The 14,318-nt window shown below is 38.5% G+C and overlaps 2 non-coding genes across 2 annotated transcripts; one reads left to right on the top strand and one right to left on the bottom strand.

Moving 5' to 3' along the window:
- The first annotated feature begins 9,419 nt into the window (after positions 1-9,419).
- On the top strand, positions 9,420-9,525 carry LOC121230029 (small nucleolar RNA R71). The gene has a single exon (XR_005927981.1). It is a non-coding gene; the product is annotated as a small nucleolar RNA R71 (small nucleolar RNA).
- A 3,820-nt stretch (positions 9,526-13,345) lies between these two features.
- LOC121229966 (small nucleolar RNA R71) lies at positions 13,346-13,452 on the bottom strand. Its single transcript, XR_005927917.1, has one exon. It is a non-coding gene; the product is annotated as a small nucleolar RNA R71 (small nucleolar RNA).
- Between the last annotated feature and the right edge of the window lie 866 nt (positions 13,453-14,318).

The following is a 14,318-nucleotide window of genomic DNA, read 5'->3' as shown; positions in this document are numbered from 1 at the left end:
CTTTTGATTGATGTATTATCTTAAATTATAGTGCTAGAGATTTGATTTCCATTATTGACTATTGAGTGCTTCCTTTATTGTCCTTAAAACACCTCGAGTGATTTGAGTGAATCTTTAGTGAGGATGTAAAACTCTGTGATATTCTGAATTAAAAGTAATTACTTAGATGAGGGAAGACACCTATGTTTTTGGAATAAAATGCTTAACTTGGAATGATTGAAACTTTTATGTTCTTTTAGTCAAATACTCAATGTATGATTACCTATGGATTAATTTGATATATTATTGACAGAAATTATAAGTTGTTGATTATGAGTTGAGAATTTTGCTTGAGGACAAGTAAATGCTTAAGTGTGGGGGTCTTTGATAAACCGTAAATTATACATATTTTGACCCCATGTTTAATGCACTTTATGGATGATTTCTCATTAGAATTGGTGAATTCGATGCTCCTAATGCTTTAATTTCATGTTTTACACTGAGGATAGCATAGGAGATCAAAAGGAGCCAAAAAGGAGCCGAAAATGAGCCAAAAAAGGACAAAATGGACCAAATCGAGAAGATGACAAGGCCTAAGCCTTGCCACATGGATAGCTCACATGCCCGTGTCTTTTGAGGGTGTCGACCAAGGCTTTCACGATTCACACAGCCTGGCCATTGACCCACACGGCCGTGTGCAATTTAACGGATTGAACACGGCCTGGTAATCACGTCACACAGTCATGGCACACGGGCATGTCCCCGCCAAGCCCAAGTTAAGTCCAATTCAGAAAAGGTCATTTTTGGGGGCTTTTAGGCATTCCAAAGCCTATAAATACACCCTAGAAGAGGAGAAAAAGGGGAGATGGAGAATAAGGGGTAAGGAATTACTCCAAGGAAGTCGATTGATCCATCTCAGAAGCCGGATTCATCATCAAGACTGAAGATCTCTCCTCCATTTCCCTTCAGGAGTTTTGGGTTTTCTTTTTGTTTTGTATTCTTTATTCTTCTGAGATGTATTCTTATTTAATTTTGAACTAAAACCCCTAAATAGCTAAGGGGAATGAAACCTAAGACAAATCTTGTTATTATTTTCTGAATCGTATGATAAATATTTAACTTGTTCTTAATTATGTGTTCTTAATTTTTGTTTTCATATCCTAGGATACTGATTCAAGACATGCTCTTATTTAGAGGAGGAATAGACCCTGTCTAAGAGTACTTTTTTCATAATTAAACGGAGTTGATTGCGCGCCTAGAAATAGTGTAATGCCCCAATTTTTGGGTTTTCTATGTTTTTGTGATTTTTAAAATTTATGTTTGTTCTGGTTGGTTAAAATATATATTTTAGTAGGTTAGTGGGCCTTTGGAAGGCCCAAACTTAAGTTAAATCCGTGGTAGTATTTGGAATTTTAATTTTATGAACAAGTGATGCAATTGGCGTTTGGGTTTTAAGAGTAAAGGGGTAAAAGATGACACAAAAAGGAGTGTGGTGTAGTGGCAAGGTGGCGCCACTTAGGGGACAAGGAAGTGACGCCATAGAGGAAGTAAGGGGTCCAAGGTTCAAGTCTTGGCTCTTGCAATATATTTTGGTTTTTCTTTTCAATAAATCTGGAAGCAAGTAGGTGCGCTTTAAAGTTTAATGTGTTGGATTTATGACACAAATGAGTTGATGGCCTAGTGGTGGTGGCGTGAGTTGGCATGTGAGAGGACTTTGGTTCGAATCCCTTGGCACGCAAAGGTTGATTATTTTCCTATGTTGGGACGGCAAGAGTTGGTGTTGGTTTTAAACTCTGGTGATGGAGGGATCCCACATCTGGTAGCTAACATAAGAGTAGACGGAGAGCTGGCTTTAAATAGAGAAAACCATGAGGAGAGTAGGCATACCCTTCTTGGCTGATCCCTTTCGCTTTGTGACGTGTTCGTTTGGGTTGGGCGTCGGAGCGCGGATTAAACTGCAATCTCCTAACAGGTGTGTATTTTTCATTACTCTAGCAGTAGGACGGCTATTTCGGGCCGCGATGGGCTGAAATAGGCCATGTGGTCCCAATGGGTCCGTAGGCCCAAGTGGGTAAGTTGTAGAATTACTGAAATACCCCTGTAAGGTAGAATTACCGAAATAACCTTGTAGGTTAAAATTATTGAAATACCCCTGTAGGGTAGAATTACCGAAATACCCTGTAGGATAGAATTACCGAAATACCCTTGTAGGGTAGAAATACCGAAATACACCTGTAGGGTAGAATTACCGAGATAGCTTTGTGGGGTAAAATTACCATTTTCCCCTAGGGTGTTAAATGACTATTTTGACCCTCGTGCGTAAATGACTAACTTGTGTGGTGATTGGGTTAGTTGACGTGGATTTATGTTAGTTATCGTTAATTCATAAGTCTAAATGTGTTAGTGATCGATTGTAGGATTATCGCGTGGGAGATATCGTCATCAACCAGGTGTGTAAATGACACCCTCCCTTAGACTGAATCGGTAAAAGCCGAAATACCGAAACATTGGTATTTTGTGAACTCGTGAGCGTGCGAGCACTCGTGAGACAGTTGTTAATGAATATGGTGCATTTGGATGATTAGAGTGCAGGGTGTGCATTTTAGTGCACAACGGTTTTTTTGGGCTTAATGGGCCGAAAAGGGCCAATGGGCCAACGGGCCCACTTTGGTAAAAAGACGAGGTACGTACTTCTGATTACTTGGTAAACGTTAGAATGAGCATGAAACCTTAGCAATAGGTAATAATTACTGAAATACCCTTATGCATGCAAAATTACGATTTTACCCCTAGGGTTATTTTTTTCTGAAAAGCATGATGTTCTGTTTTTGTATACGTATGCCATGACATATTATTTCTGTTGCATGGGACATGTGTTTATATTGATGGAGGAAGCATTTTGGCAGCCTTGCTGCAATCCGGTGGCCTCGCCACATATATCTGTTCTGGTGACTTCGTCACAATATCTGGCAGCCTTGCTGCAATCTAGTGGCTTCGCCACATATATATTTTTGTTCTGGTGGCCTAGCCACAATATCTGTATCTGGTGACTTTGTCACAATATCTGGCAGCTTCGCTGCAATTTTTGTGGTGTGTAGCAGTTGGGTGGGTAAGTAGTCTCCCCACATGGTGTAAGGCTGGTACGGGGGTGTTATGGATGGATCTGGGTTGGGATTTCTGTATTCATGATATATTTGTTCTGTATCTGCTATGGGCCTATGGGTTTCATTCTGATATCTGTACTGGGCCAAGGCCCAGATAATTTTGACTCTGAGGTTTGATCTGTTTTGGGCTATGGTTGGGTTATGTTACACACTAAGTTTACCGAACTTACCCTTTATTTTCATCTCTGCAGGAAATCCCCAACCATAGTGGGCTTAGAGCCTGAGGTATTCGGAGTGGCCACATCATCTGCAAAGTTTGTTTTTCTAAGTTAGTTTATTTTTATTATTTTTATATTCTGATTTAATTTTGGGTTTTAAGTTGTAATAAGGCCGCTATTTAAATTTATTTTTCCGCTATGGTTTTATTTTCTAATTATATTTATATTATGTTGAAACTGCTAGTGTTAGGCTACGCGGGTCATCAAAATTAATAAACGTTTCCAAGACTCAACAAGCACAACAAATGGATAGCCTAAAGATTGATAAACCGGCTTTTCATTCAACCGCTGTTTTTACAAAGACCACCCCAATCACTTAAACCAACGAATGCATACTAAGTCGTAAGTTCATGTGACACGTCAGATCTGGCCATAACGTTTGGGTCGAGTTTGGGGGGTTACAAATAGGGTGACAAGATTTTGCCGAATTAGAGTGAAACCTAATAAGGGGATCCATAGATCGAGTTAATGCAACCCTAGAGTGTTAATTAGAGAAAGTCTTAGTTATTCAATCTAGGGATTAGACGTTATTAGTCTTGAATAGGGATAATAACATAACTTAGGGATCTTTACGGAACAAGTTGAATGACTAAATCGTCCGATTTCAGAGCAAGAATAATAAGTAAATTCTAGATGAATTTTTCCTCAGGTATTGTCTCAAGTCAATCGATTTTCCCAAAGCAATTCCCCAATTCTTTTCTCTGTACATTCTTATTTTAGATAATTAGCCAATTAAAACAAAACCCAATTATTCTTAGACTATATAATAAAAAGACAGTCATTACTAGTACTTTTAGTTCCTTTGGGTTTGACAATCCAGTCTTACTAAAACTATACTACTGTTCGATAGGTACACTTGCCTACATTGCGATATTAGTTAGTTCAAGAATGAGTAATTATAAATATTTAAAACCTATCACGAAACCTAGCGATCAGTATTCGATCACACTATAAAAAGATTATTGGGTATAGTGAATTTGCTATTTTGAGTATGGCATGTATAGGGGACTTGGTCATTTTGTGATATGTGCCATGCTAGTTGGCCAAATGGTGAAGGCCTATGATGTTGATGATTCAATTTGTAATAGCCATGTGACATGGGTTATAATTGATTATTGGGTTGTAATGTCTAATTGTTCATGCATGCATGTGTTAATGCCTTGATGATGTGCTATGTGGTTTGTTTGATGGATGTGTGATGATGAATGAATTAAGTACCTGGAAATAAGGAATGACTTAATAACTTAAGATGACTATAGAATGAATGTGTAATTTGAGGTCATGGTAACAAATGTGATCATGTATGAAATTGGTGTGGAAGTCCTCCAAATGGTGTCACTAATTGAATGTGTAATAGAACGACATTATGAAGGTGTGAAAGTGCCACGATGTTGAATATTTGAGTGTCTAAATATGTCATGTTGCATGCTATGAACTATGTTTGAGTGTAAGAATGGTTGAGGGTGACAATTGGCTTAGAAAATAGCCTTTAAATAGTCCACACAGGTAGATACATGGGCATGTGTCTAGACCATGTGTGACACACGGTCTGCCTTACAAGTATGTTGAATGGCCGTATCTCTTGCACCTAAAATTTGAAAGTTAGTATGCCTAATAGTAAACACACGGGCTAAGACACGGGTGATAAACCGTAATTTATACATATTTTTATCCCATGCTTAACACATTTATGGATGATTTCTCCTTAGATTTGGTGAATTCGATGCTCCCAATTCTTTAATATCATGTTTTATACTTAGGTGAGCATAGGAGAGTAAAAAGAGCGAGAAATGGGCCGAAAACGGAGAAAATGGACCCACATGGGAAATCAACACGGCATGGGCTTCCTCACACGGGCGTGTCACACGGTTGTGTCTCTTTAGTAGGATCGAAGCATGACTTACATGGGTAGACTACACGCCCGTGCCTATTCAATAGCCTTGACCACGAGCTGAAGTAATCACAGACGAGTGTGTCCCTACCGAGCCCAAGTATAACCCTATTCAGAAAATGCCAATTTTGAGGACTCTTAGGCATTCTAAAGGCTATTTAAACACCTAAGGAGGCTCTTAGGAGGGGAGACGCAAAGTAGGAGGCAAGGAATTACTCAAGGGAAGCCGATTGGTCCATCTCAAAAGTCGGATTCATAATCAAGACTGAAGATCTCCCTTCAATTTCCATTCAGGGGTTTTGGGTTTTCTTTATGTTTTGTATTCATTATTCTTCTGAGATGTTTTCTTCTATAATTATGAATTAAACCCCCTAAATACCAAAGAGGAATGAAACCTAAGACGGATCTTGTTATTATTATCTAAATTGTATGATAAATATTTGACTTGTTCTTAATTATGTGTTCTCAATTCTTGTTTTAATATTCCAGGATATTGATTTGAGTTGATGCTCTTATTCAGAGGAGGAATAGACCCTGTCTAAGAGTAAATTTGTCATAATTAAGCAGAGGTGATTGAACGCCTAGAGATAGGGTGATTAGATTTTGCCGAATTAGGGTGAAACCTAATAAGGGGATCCATAGGTCGAGTTAATGCAACACTAGGTGTTAATTAGAAAGAGATTTCCATTAATCAACCTAGGGTTAGACATTACTAGTCTCGAGAGAGATAATGATATAACTTAGGGATTTCTACGGATCAAGTCAAATTAATAAATCGTCTAATTCAGAGTCAAATAACGAGTGAAGTCTAGGTGGATTTTTCCTTGGGTATTGTCTTAATCAATCGAATTTTCCCAAAAGCTTTTCCCCAATTTATCTCTGTGCACTCTTAGTTTAGTTAATTAATTTAGATAAACAAATCCCTTAATTTTTAGGCTAGATAATAAAAAGAAAGTAATTACTAGTACTCTTGGTTCCATTGGGTTCGACAATCCGGTCTTGTTAAAGCTATACTACTGTTCGATAGGTACACTTGCCTTCATCGTGATAATAGTTAGTTTCAAGAACGCTTAATTATAAATTTTTAAAACCTGTCGCCAATATCACGTATCAAGTTTTTGGCACCGTTGCCAGGGAACTAGGATATTAGGAACAGTCGATTTTTATTACTTTAGCCATTTTCATGAGACTCGTGTATTAGATGAAGAGAACAAAACTAAAACAAATAAGGCAAATATATCAAGTTATTAAAATATGACTATGAGAATAATACGACGGGAATATCTAATGTATGAATGCATGTGGGTAAGCATAAAATCCATGGAAACAAGAAAGATGGATGAATGTAATATGAAAAATGGCAAAATTCTTTAATAATAAGCATGAGTATTTCTATTATTCTACTATGAATGTTCACTTAAAATAGTCAAATGGATCAGAGAAAACATAAAATAGGTAAAATATTTAAACAAATAGAAAGAAAAGAGTAAACAAATGCAAAAGGGAGAAGCTTAGGTCGTCGAAAACAGTGTTATAGGCGGCGCACGGGCGTGACAGGTAGGGCGTGTGGAGTTGCAGCGGCTAGGGTTAGGGATTTTTGGGGAGGGAGATGATGAATAGTGAGGGGTTTATATAGGTTTTGGGCACACGGATTCGCCCCACACCTATGTTCCTTAGGTGTCTGGGTGCACACAGCTGTGTTGCACGGCTGTGTCTTACTTCGTTCTCTTCTCCCACGCCCGTGGATGATATCCCAGGCCTGTGTTTGTTTGACAGTGTCGACCACGGGTGAATGGCACGGGCGTGTTGCACGCCCGTGTTAAATTATCAGTTTCAACCACGGTTTCAAGGTACAGGCGTGTCTCACGCTAGTGTTATTTTGGCAGTTTCACCCACGGTCATGTCGCATGGCCGTGGCAACTTATCGCATCCCGTGTTGGGGAAAACTTTTTGCCCTGTTTTCACACGGCTGTATAGCACGGCCGTGTCTCCTTTTGTGGTGTGATCACGCCCTAAGGCATACCCGTGTACCTGGCCGTGTGGATGGGAAAACCCTATGTTTCAAGACTCAGTTAGTAGGTTAGATGTGAAAAACTAGAATTTAAATAAATTATTACTGTTAGTGCTCGGGTTGCCTCTCAAAAAGCGCTTCTTTATAGTCTAAGCTTGACTTACCTCTCTGGTGTGTGATCGTGGTGGCTCGAGGAGTTTACACTCTTCATCCCTGCTATCAACTTTATCAATATAAGGTTTAAGACGAGTATTGTTCACCTTATAAGTTTTGAATTTGGGGTGAATTACCTCGACTGTACCATATGGGAGAATACTGAGTACCGTGAGAGGAATTTCTTCATTAGGTTTAAAAGTGGTAATACGAGGATCTGCTGCATCTAGTAGTACTTTGTCTCCAACTTTAAGTTGATTTGGTCATGTATTGAGCTCGTCCTGGCTCAATTTTGATTTATCGGGTGTTCTCGATTTCTGTGTCTGCCATTCATCTAGTTCCTCAATTTGTAGCCTTCGTTCTTCATAGATAAGTCTTTTGTTGTTACTTGAACATGGCTCGTGTAGGTTCTTCGAACTTATTTCTTGCAAAGTAGGTTGCACCACATGGTCAGTTTTAGTAGAATGATTTATACAACCACCTTCAATTTTTGATGTGTTACTCGAATTACAAGCTTGAAGGGTGATTGTTTCGTCTCCCACACGAAGTGTGAGTTCACCTGTGCCAACATCAATTATTGTTCTAGCGGTTGCTAAAAAGGGCCTCCCTAAAATTAAAGGAACATTACTATCCTCTTCTATGTCTAGAACAACGAAATCAACTAGGAATATAAATTTGACAATTTTAACGAGTACATCTTTAATAATCCCCCTAGGAAATCTGATTCTTTTATCGGCTAATTGAATACTCATCCTACTTTGTTTGGGTTTCCCAAGACCTAGTTGTTTAAACATTTTGTAAGGCATGACATTGATACTAGCCCCTAAATCAGCCAAAACATTATTAACATCTAGGCTACCAATTAAACAGGGAACCGTAAAACACCCTGGATCTTTTAAGTTGTTGGCCAGCTTATTCTGTAGTATGGCTGAATAAACCGCATTTAGTTCCACATTCGACACCTCATCCAACTTTCACTTATTTGTTAAAAGCTCCTTTAAGAATTTGATTGCGTTTGGCATCTGCGAAAGAGCTTCAATAAACGGTAAGTTAATATGCAACCTCTTTAATAATTTAAGAAATTTACCGAATTATTCTTCTGTGTGGTCGTTCCTTGTCGCGTTTGGGTATGGCACACGAGGTTTGTACTCTTTACTTACCGGTTTCTGGTCATTGTGCTCCACCTCACCCTTACCTTTACTTACCACAGTTTCTTGCCTCTGTTCTAGTTCAGGTGCAACTAACCTTTCCTCATCTTGAATGGTAATTGCATTGATTTACTCTTTGGGTTAGATTCAGTGTTACTCGGCAGGTTACCTTGTGGTCATTCAGATATCAATTTAGCGAGCTGACCTATCTGAGTTTCGAACCCCTGGATCAATGCTTGTTAATTTGTAAGTGCTATCTCGGTATTCTAAAAATGAGTTTCTGACACTGAGATGAATTTTGTTAGCATCTACTCAAGGTTCGGCTTTTTCTCCTGTTGGTAGGGTGGTTGTTGGAAGCCTGGAGGTGGTGGTGGTCGCTAATTCCCTTGGCCTCCCTATGAGAAATTTGGGTGGTTCCTCCAACCTGCATTGTACATATTATTATAAGGATTATTTTGAGATCGAGGATTATTACCCATGTAATTTAACTGCTATTTCTCCATGTTGTGGCCATAGGGTGGGTAATCTAAATTGCTTGACCCACCTCCACTTGCTTCGTATTGCATTACTGGGTGAACCTGTGAAGAACCAAGAAAACAGTCAATTTTTCTGTTCAAAAGTTCTACCTGATTAGAGAGCATGGTGACTGAATCAACGTTAAAAACGTCAGCTGTTTCCGTTGGCTTTGTCCTCATGACTTGCCACTGATAATTATTCAGTGACATCTCTTCTATAAATTCATAAGCATCTTCAGGTGTCTTATTATTGATGGTTCTGCCAGCAGCTGCGTCCATCATCTGTTGAGTCGAAGGATTCAGGCCATTATGAAACATTTGAACCTATAGCCAAAGTGGTAGCCCATGGTGAGGGCACATTCTCAAAAGGTCATTGTATCTCTCTCATGCATCGTAGAGTGTTTCTAAATCCATCTGCACAAAAGAAGAGATATCATTATGTAATTTGGCTATTTTAGCCAGTGAAAACTATTTTAATAAAAACTTTTCGGTCATTTGTTCCCAAGTAGTGATTGACATCGTGGTAACGAGTTCAACCATTGTTTAGCCTTATTCCTCAACAAAAAGGGAAACAACCGAAGGCGAATGACATCATCAGAAACGCCATTGATTTTAAAAGTGTTGCAAAACTCTAGGCAATTTGCTAAGTGAGCGTTGGGATCCTCATCCTGCAAACCATCAAACTGAACAAACTGTTGGATCATTTGAATGGTGTTAGGTTTCAGTTCAAAATTATTTGCAGCAACAGCAGGCCTAACTATGCTCGATTCAGTTCCTGTTAAAGAAGGTTTAGCATAATCATACATAGTACGCGGAGCAGTATTCTGATTAGCAGCAATCACAGTAGGTAGTGGACTTTCTTGGTTTTCAGCCATCTCCTCGGTTGTGGTTGAAATATCGTCCTCTTGCTCTTCCTCTATGTATCTTAAGCTTTGTCTTATTTCTCTTCGGTTTCTACGAACTGTGTGATGAATCTCACTATCAAATAGTAATGGTCCTGACGGGTTTCTTCTGGTCATGAGCTAGAAAAACCTGTCAGAAGAAAATAAATGAAGAATTAGAAAAGAAAATAAAAATTTAAATTGCAATAAAAGTAAAATGGCTAAAGTAATAAAAATCGAGTGTTCCTAATATCCTAGTTCCCCGGCAATGGTGCCAAAAACTTGATACATGATATTCGCGATAGGTTTTAAAAATTTATAATTAAGCCTTCTTGAAACTAACTATTATCAAGATGAAGGCAAGTGTACCTATCGAACAGTAGTATAGCTTTAGCAAGACCAGATTGTTGAACCCAAAGGAACCAAGAGTACTAGTAATTACTTTCTTTTTATTATCTAGCCTAAAAATTAAGGGATTTGTTTATCTAAATTAATTAACTAAACTAAGAGTGCACAGAGAGAAATTGGGAAAAGCTTTTGGGAAAATTCGATTGATTAAGACAATACCTAAGGAAAAATCCACCTAGACTTCTGATAAACTGTAATTTATACATATTATTATCCCATGCTTAGCACATTTTATGGATGATTTTTTCTTAAAATTGGTGAATTCGATGCTCGTAAAGCCTTAATTTCATGTTTTATACTTAGGTGAGCATAGTAGAGTGAAAGGAACGAGAAACAGGCCAAAAACGAAGAAAATGGGCCAACGTACAAAATCAACACGGCCTGGATTCCTCACACAGGCAGACCACACGGCCATGTCCCATTGGCAAGGTCAAAGCATGATTTATACGGGTAGATAACATGCCCGTGCCTATTTAATAGCCTTGACCACGGCCTTAAGCAATTGCACACGGGCATGTCACACGAGCGTGTCCTTGCCGAGCCCAAGTTTAGTCCAATTCAGAAAAGGCCAATTTAAAGGGCTCTTAGGCATTCCAAAGCCTATTTAAACACCTGAGGAGGCACTTAGAAAGAGGACACACAGGAGGAAGCAAGGAATTGCTTAAGGAAAGTTGATTGATCCATCTCAGAAGCCAGATTCACCATCAAGACTGAAGATCTCCCTTCAAATTCCCTCAGGAGTTTTGGGTTTTCTTATGTTTTGTTATTTTTATTCTTTTGAGATGTTTTCTTTCATTAGTATGAACTAAAACCCCTAAATTCCTAAGGGAAATGAAACCTAAGACGGATCTTGTTATTATTATCTATATTGTATGATAAATTGATAAACCGTAAATTATACATATTTTTACCCCATGTTTAATGTATTTTATAGATGATTTCTCATTAGAATTGGTGAATTCGATGCTCCTAATGCTTTAATTTCATATTTTGCACTCAGGAGAGCACCAAGAGTCAAAAGGAGCCAAAAACGAGCCAAAAGGGACAAAACGAACCAAATCAAGAAGATGACACATCCTAAGCCTTGCCATACGGGCAGGTCACACGCCCGTGTCTTTCGAGGGTGTCGACCAAGGCTTTCACGATTCACACGGCCTGGCCATTGACCTACACGGTCGTGTGCAATTTAACGGATCGAACATGGCCTGGCAATCACGCCACACGGGCGTGTCCCTACTAAGCCCAATTTAACTCCAATTTGGAAAAGGCCACTTTAGAGGGTTTCTAGGCATTCCAAAGCCTATAAATACGCACTAGAGGAGGAGAAAAGGGGAGACGGAGAAGAGGGGTAAGGAATTACCCCAAGGAAGCCGATTGATCCATCTCAGAAGCTAGATTCATCATCAAGACTGAAGATCTCTCCTCAATTCCCCTTCAGAAGTTTTTAGTTTTCTTTATATTTTTTATTGTTTATTCTTCTGAGATGTTTTCTTATTTAATTATGGACTAAATCCCCTAAATACCTAAGGGGAATGAAACCTAAGACGAATCTTGTTATTATTTTCTGAATCGTATGATAAATATTTAACTTGTTCTTAATTATGTGTTCTTAATTCTTGCTTTGATATCCCAGGATACTGATTCAAGACACACTCTTATTTAGAGGAGGAATAGACCCTGTCTAATAGTACATTTTCATAATTAAGCGGAGTTGATTGAGCGTCTAGAAATAGGGTGACAAGATTTTGCCGAATTAGGGTGAAACCTAATAAGGGGATCCATGATTGAGTTAATGCAACCCTAGAGTGTTAATTAGAGAAAAGTCTCGGTTATTCAATCTAGGGATTAGACGCTATTAGTCTTGAATAGGGATAGTAACATAACTTCAGGATCTCTACGGAACAAGTTGAATGAATAAATCGTCTGATTCGGGGCCAGAATAACAAGTACAGTCTAGGTGGATTTTTCCTTAGGTATTGTCTCAAGTCAATCGATTTTCCCAAAAGTAATTCCCCAATTCTTTTCTCTCTGTGTTCTTAGTTTAAATTATTAGTTAATTAAAACAGACCCTTTTATTCTTAGGCTAGATAATAAAAAGATAGTTATTACTAGTACTTTTGGTTCCCTTGGGTACGATATCCTGGTCTTGCCATTACTATACTATTGTTCGTTAGGTGCGCATGCCTTTTCGTCGTGATAATAGTTAGTTTATGTTTGATCTTCATTATAAATATTTATTACTTGTTACAAATCACGCGATCAAGTTTTTGGCGCCGTTGTCGGGGAACTGAAATATTAGGAACACTAAAAATTTATTACTTTAGCCATTTATTTTTCTTGCAATTTTATTTTATTTTATTATTTATTTTACTTTTTTCTCTCCCTTGGCAGGTTTTCATAATTTATGACTAGAAGAAACCGATCAGGACCATTACTCTTTGACAAAGAAATCGATCATACAATTCGTAAAAATCAAAGTGAAATAAGGCATAGTTTACGCTACACGGAGAACGAGCGAGAAGACGATACTCAAACCCCAACCGATGAGATGGCTGAAAACCTGGGCGATCAGCTGTCTCCTGCAATTGTAGCTAATCAAAATCCTGCTCCACGTACTATGTATGATTATGCTAAACCTTCTTTAACAGGAACTGAGTCTAGTATAGTTAGACCTACTATTGCTGCGAATAATTTCGAACTAAAACCTAACACAATTCAGATGATACAGTAGTTTGTTCAGTTTGATGGTTTGCAGGATGAGAATCCCAACACGCACTTGGCAAATTTTCTTGAATTTTATGATACATTCAAAATCAATGGTATTTCTGACAATGCCATTCGTCTTCGGTTGTTTCCCTTTTCACTAAGAAACAAAGCTAAACAATGGTTGAACTCGTTACCACGAGGGTCTATCACTACTTGGGAACAAATGACCGAGAAATTTTTACTAAAATATTTTTCGCCGGCTAAAATGGCTAAATTACGTAATGATATCTCTTCTTTTGTGCAGATGGATTTAGAAACACTTTACGATGCATGGGAGAGATACAAGGACTTACTGAGAAGGTGCCCTTACCATGGGTTACCGCTTTGGCTGCAAGTTCAAACGTTCTACAATGGTGTGAATCCTTCGATAAGACAAATGATTATCCATCAATAATAAAACACCGGGATATGCATATGAATTTATAGAGGAGATGTCACTGAATAACTATCAGTGGCAAGTTATGAGGACAAAGCCAACGAAAACAGCCAGCGTCTATAACATCGATTCAGTCACCATGCTCTCAAATTAGGTAGAACTTCTCAATAAAAAGATTGATAGTTTTCTTGGTTCTACGCAGGTACATCCAGTAATGAGGTGTGACTCAAGCGGAAGTGGTGTGCATACAGAATATCAATCCTTCAATCCCACAACTGAAGAGGAACAAGTCAACTATATGGGTAATAATAACTTTAGATCTCAAAATAACCCATACAGTAATACTTATAATGTAGGTTGAAGGAACCACCCAAATTTTTCTTGGGGAGGTCAAGGAAATCCAAAGCCACAAAATCCTCAGGGTTTTCAACAGCCACCTTATCAACAGGAGAAAAAACCAAACCTTGAAGAGATGCTTTCTAAATTCATCTCGGTGTCAGAAACCCATTTCCAAAATACCGAGACAGCACTTAAGAATCAACAAGCATCGATCCAAGAACTCGAAACTCAGATAGGCCAGCTGTCCAAACTATCTCCGAACTACCACAAGGTAGCCTACCAAGTAATACTGAACCTAATCCAAGGGAACACCTCAATGCAATTAGCACTCAAGATACGGAAGGATTCATTACACCTGAGCTAGAAATACAGCAAGACAACGCGATGAACAAAGGACAAGAAGAGGTAAACAATAATGATCCCAAACAGTTAAGTACAAATCATGAACCTCGTATGCCATATCCTAAAG

The sequence above is a fragment of the Gossypium hirsutum genome, chromosome A05 (assembly GCF_007990345.1).
Source record: "Gossypium hirsutum isolate 1008001.06 chromosome A05, Gossypium_hirsutum_v2.1, whole genome shotgun sequence".
Classification (NCBI taxonomy): domain Eukaryota; kingdom Viridiplantae; phylum Streptophyta; class Magnoliopsida; order Malvales; family Malvaceae; genus Gossypium; species Gossypium hirsutum.
Note: the sequence above shows the minus strand (reverse complement) of the source record. Positions and strands in the feature narration are given on the sequence as shown.